This window comes from Lycium barbarum, chromosome 7, assembly GCF_019175385.1.
Source record: "Lycium barbarum isolate Lr01 chromosome 7, ASM1917538v2, whole genome shotgun sequence".
NCBI lineage: Eukaryota > Viridiplantae > Streptophyta > Magnoliopsida > Solanales > Solanaceae > Lycium > Lycium barbarum.
In genome coordinates this window covers 25,586,428-25,592,728 of record NC_083343.1, presented here as the reverse complement: position 1 = coordinate 25,592,728, position 6,301 = coordinate 25,586,428, and the positions used below count along the sequence as shown (strand labels likewise).

Sequence of the window (6,301 nt, the reverse complement as noted above, 5' to 3'; positions counted from 1 at the left end):
GTCTTCCATACACGTTCCCTGTATATCATTCTATTTCCTCTATGATCAAATCTCTACAATCTTTACAGGAATTCTTGTTCCATGTCATTGATTTTCTAATCAGTTGTGTCAACTCATCATCTTCTTTCTTATCTCGATGATCGATCAGTTTCGGACAGCCAAATTGTTAAAGTATGCTTCTTACTTCCGTGGTCAAATGTTTCCAGTTCCTTTACTCCTTAATGCTCTCCTCCACCCCTCATGTTATAATATTGACCCTGAAGTTCATAGAATATCCTTTTAGAATTGCAGATCCTATTTCTAAATCATCTTTTAGGAGAGCTTTCTCCCTTTCCAAGGTGATTATGTCTGCTTGACCGTGCATTTATCTCTTCGATTGCCTCTCAAGAGCTGGGAATCCCTTAACATTGTTGCCGAACCTGCTTATTCTTTCTCACTTCCCCTTCCTATTCATGTTTACTTCCCTTTAGTCCCATGTACCAACATTTGTTCTTCTAATCTTGCACATTCATCTTTGTCTGTACTACCATACCCTATTCCTTTCACATGCCTACTTTCAAATTTTTGTCCAAATAGTCATTTGCCTCGACTGTCGTCCTAAGCTCTCTTGGAAGATCTACTTGCCCCTGTTACTTACTCATTCCCGACTTTTCCTTGGTGTTATTACATTAGGACGATCCATCTCTAACCCTTTAAAGAAAATCACATTAACTTATCCTGTAGCACTTACAACTTGAACTTCAGTACCTTATTCAGTCAGTATCTTTAACGTATCACAATATTGACTACCGGGCAAACATACTGATTGACCACACATAAAATATCGTATATACCTCTCCTAACACCTTACTTACAAAATATCCCCAATACTATTTTAAACTTGTCCTAGTTCTGTAGCTGTGATACGTTCTTTCTCTCTTTGCCAAGCCGGTCCGTCTTATCCCTCACAATCATCTGGAGTTTCCAACCGTGAGTTTCACATGCTTCTAATTCCCCTCAAGCTATTCTATTCCCTCATCCTTCTCTTATGTCCTAACTTGTAGGACTCTTAGTACACTTCCCGAGGGGGTTACCCATCCTAGTACTACTCTCGCCCAAGCACGCTTAACTTCGGAGTCCTGATGGGATCCGGTGCGTTAATGCTGGTATGATCGCATCCACCCTGCTACGTGACCTTTATCATATGATCTAAAACCAATTGAAATCTTGATGGGTCCCAATAAAATTTCGTGATACCTCTTCTTTCAGTTAAAAAAAACCCTTACTCTTTTGGCTAAATTAATATTATTTTAACTTTTAGAACTCCCAATAATAACCACCAATCCGCATACATAACTACCTTTCATTCTTAATTTCAAAATCCTTGATGGTGACAAAACATCTAAATCATAGCTACTCATAAATACTTCGGTTATGGGTCCCCTTTAGAATTCCCGCTCGCCGCTATTAAGCAATAACCTGTGGTAGTTGCCCACACATAGGAAACTTCAATAAAAATTCATATACCTGTAGTCGACATACTTCGAGCTTGGTCTGGAGGGCTATAGAGTGAAGTGTCCTCTGATAGATCCTCCTCGGTCTCTATCACAGCCTGCTAATACCTGCGGTTTTTGCCTCGGTGGGCGTACCAATGATGAAGAGCCAGCTGCCAATCCTGTAGGCTGAACCTTATCTCTACCATGCATCCATGGACAGTTACCCCTGAAATGGCCTGGCCGAGTGCAAGCATAACAAACATTCAAACCCAAGCGGCACCGTCCAAAACGTAACTTACCACACCGAGTACACCGTGGTACAGGTAATCTCATCTGGCTTGAGTCACCATTGTTCTGAAAATTAGGAACTCTAAAACTCTGAACTGGCCCCAAGCAAGCAGATCTATCAACCCTGGTTCTAGAAAACTGTGGTGGCGCACTACCTGTTGAACGAGCTGAGTGCCAAGAGAATTGCTGCCTTGGAGCGCCCCTAAATTCATGGTCAAACCCTGAAGACCTGAATCTCTTCCTCCAACTTCTGTTACCATGGCCCGCATCCTGCCGCTGATCTTGAGCAGCTACTAACTGGGTCAGCAAAAGGATGGCCTGCCACATCTCCTCGCTTGAGGCATCTGGGGGTGCTGGAGCTAAGGTTGAGACTCCCTTTTGCTCCTCTAGAGTGGGCGAAATATGAGAGAGCCGAAATAGGGCCTCACTCTGGGGCTCGCCCTCCTCCATATCCGTAGGCGGCTCTCATTCGGTCCTCTCTTCGACCACTATCTGGCCCTTCTGGGCTAGTGTAGCTTTTCCTTTCATCAACTTTGCTGAAAACATAACACACGGTTAGGGAAAAGAGAATTCTTATACTATAGCTCTATCACACGATCTATAAAGAAAAAAGACGGTCATCATTGCTAAGTGCCCTGCAGCCTCTTATTTATAAGTGTGGCGCGCTTCACACCCATAAGCAAGGCTCTACTGGACACGGCTCGTAGACACACCCTAGGATGGAACTGCTCTGATACAACTTTTGTCACGACTCAACTATTGGGCCATGACGAGTACCCGGGGCTGACTACCGAGCACCACTCATCGTGATGTCTATCATACTCAGCCTGAGCATACATCATTCGCAACGCCAGATTTACCATGAAACAATCTCCAAATATATCTCAAAACATGTGTGCGCACATAGGCCCATAAGGCTACAGAATGATATACAAAGTGCAGGCTAAAGAAGTCTCATAACATCTATTACCCACACATAAGTATCTACCAGCCTCTACTAGAATACTAAGATCATAAGGAAAGGACAGGACGCCATGCCCCAAATGTATACACAGAAGGATATAACAATGAGCGGTAACTCCAGAGTAGTGGAGTGCTCCTATACAGCTGCTGGTAAGGCTCCTAGTTGTCCGGGCTGTCTCTCTGTCTACCTGTGGGCATGAACACAGCGTCCATAAAAGAAAGGACGTCAGTACGAATAATGTACCGAGTATGTAAGACATATATGATAACACAATAGGGGAGTATAGAAAGCATAAGAAGAAAGATTAGTTGTAACTGCTTGCCTCTTGAGGTGGAATCATGCATGCTCACTTTTACCTTTAGAACATCTCACACATACATACATAAATTGTCTGAATCAATAATATCATTAGCCCGCGTCTGGGGTAATCATCTCACGCCGCCCACTAATGGTGCTACCCGTGCCATCTAGGCACGATATAATCATCCATAAGCCGCCCACTACGCTTACCGTAGTGGTGCTTCCCGGCTGTATAGGCGCGGTGTAATCATCCATAAGCCGCCCACTACGCTCACCGTAGTGGTGCTGCCCGGCCGTATAGGCGCTGTGTAATCGTCAATAAGCCGTCCACTACGCTCACCGTAGTGGTGATGCCCGGCCTTATAGGCGCGGTGTAATCATCCATCAGTCGCCACTACGCTCACCGTAGTGGTGCTGACCGGCCGTATAGGCGCGGTGTAATCATCATCATATACTTAACATGAAGCATGCATAGGAGATCAAGTAAAAACTGTAACTCTATCGGAGTGACATAAGGTCGGTAACCTCTGATTGTATTATGGAACATCATGGTCGTCATGTCTCACCTTGAAGGAACTAGCATTATGAGGTGAGACTATCAATGAAGAATAACATCAAAGGAAAACATAGAATAAGATCACAAATCTCATAAAGCGTCAATTCATACACTTTGGAATCGTTAGAAATAGAGTTATCATCAATGAATAAAATTGAGAAAATCAAGAAATAGCTCAACATTCTCATATTAAAATTGAAATCATAAGCTTGGGACCTTTAAACATAAAATCGTCATCATAATCATCATAGAAAACATCTCATCTTTGGTATCATAAGAAACCTCTCAGGAATCATGAACGTCTAACTTTCGGAGGTAAGAAGGGGATGGAAACATATGTGGAATCATAACATAGGAATCATGCCTTTCAAAAAAAGGGACGAGCCTTAACATACATGTTCAGCTTCCAACTACATACGCTTATCCGTCCGAGCTAGTAAGTCTACATATAAGGGGATTCAAACTTTCATTAGACTCATTCTTGTATCCTTGTGCTAAGTTTTCAAATCAAACTATCTTATAACTTGTCGAAAATCGGGCAGCATCTCCCATGTTTATATGCCTAGCCCGAAATCTCAATTCAGCAACCAACAACAGCAACAACAGCAACAACAATACCAATATCAACCATAATATTCTCAATACCAAAGTATTTCATAAACACCCCATATGGTGCTTATTTCATATTTCCACCAACAAAATTATTTTATAACTATTTAACAACTCTATCTCCGTAAAGAAACCAAGATTAATATCAATAGGGAGAGATATATACCTTGTTCTTACTACAACAGCAATATCTTCAGTGTTCGCCTAGAATCCAAATCAAATTCCACCGCAAAACGATACTACAATCACAACTGCTTGCTATCTGAACGTAAACTGATACTCTGCCACTTGAAAATCACTCAATTTTGTGATATCCTCACCCCTTCATCTATTTTCTGAATTTTTTGGGAAATAATTGATGAAAATAAAGGGGTTTTACCCTTTATATAGGGAGTCAAAGTCGGTGGAACCGACTTAATAATTGGCCTTCGCGAACGCGTGGGCCTCTCGCGAATGCGATGGTTTGGAAATTTCATGGCCATCGCGAACGCGAGGTTCTATCGCAAATGCGGGGCAATTTCTGCCAGTTCGTCCAAATTTTCCTTTTCCGCCCGATCAACCTCCAATCCTTTTGATGCCTCTCATACATGGTCCAAAACCCTCATAACCATAAGATGGGCGCATATCACTCCGGATCGCAATTAAAACAACTAACACCTAACAAATCTCAACGTCCAAAACTACGAGGTGTAACAAAAGTCGCCCTAAAAATGATTTCAAAACTACTTAAGTCTCAACTAGCATTAAAACTGGCAATTTTGTTTTAAAAATGAGACTTTCTTTTCGTGACAATGTTTTCAAAAAAATGGAACCAAGATCTTTAAAACTAAAAGTTGTCGGATATAGTAAAAACACTTTTCGCAAAGTTTTGCATTTCTAGAAATTGGTCAAAAAGGATAAATGAGTTCAAACCATTTTGCAATTAAATAAAGGTCTGAATATGAATTATTATTTTTTTTTGGTGAAAAGGGTCTGAATATGCTAATTAGAAATCCAAAGTAATATTTGATGCAAAAACTCTTCGGAAATTTGGTTAACTTTGAAGTTAAATTATAGGACAAAACATGTGTTTTATGGACTGAAACTATGACACTTTCTGGGCTTAGAAATAAATGAACCACACTGGGTTTTAAAATCAGTTTCTGAAAATGTGTTGGGCCTGTAAGCCCATATGATATTCTAGACAAAAAGTAGACATTTGTTAAAATTGATGTACTTTAAACCCTTTGATAGAAACAACACAGTTGGGCCAAAAGAGAAAAATAATATGAGACCAAGAGGCAAATATTTGGGCCTGCAGTTGCTAAGTGGATTCTGACCTTGGAATATAATTTGACTTTTGGGATTCACTTTAAAATTTGGCTCAAATCGAAAAATGTATATATATATATATATATATATATATATATATATATATATATATATATATATATATTTATATATATATATATGGGAATATATCCCATACTTTATACATATATAAAACCCGTAAGTACTAAACTCATTTCGTTAGGACTAGAATAGTAGCGACTCTACTTGGGGAAAATCTCGGGTGTGTCTTAGTCCGGCAATAAAGTAAGTTGAACACTTACGTGGATTTTCAAACCCAAAAATCCCTTTTTATAAGGGAATTTCTTACCGATTTTTTTCAAAAATTATGATATGAACAAAAATATTACATTTTTGCGGAACGTTAAAAAAAATTAAACAAATAAATACAATTAAATCACACATTGAAGCTCGTAGATCAACCGTATTCTACAGATCTTTAATACTAGGGTGCGTAAAACCTTCCCTAGGGGATCACCAGGACCCTTACCTCGAACTTTGGTCCAAAAATATTTTTACTTATTTTGAAAAAATCTTTAAACCCGATTTTCCTAGTTTATCATAATAAATTAGGTGGCGACTCCAAAAATACTAAATCCAATTAGATCACCAACAACCTCATAGTAATTTTTATGCCTTCCCCGCGTAAAAACGAACCGTAACAACCGGACTCTCGTGGCAGTGCCTTCCCAACAAGGGTGCACATACTGCCAACCGGGTGAACATTTTTTCTCCCTCCTTCCAACAAGTTTCAATATATTTGGTGTAACCTTCACTGTC

At 40.0% G+C, this 6,301-nt stretch overlaps 1 pseudogene; it reads right to left on the bottom strand.

Moving 5' to 3' along the window:
• Positions 1-1,041: 1,041 nt before the first annotated feature.
• On the bottom strand, positions 1,042-1,159 carry LOC132604845 (5S ribosomal RNA; annotated as a pseudogene).
• Positions 1,160-6,301: the final 5,142 nt, after the last annotated feature.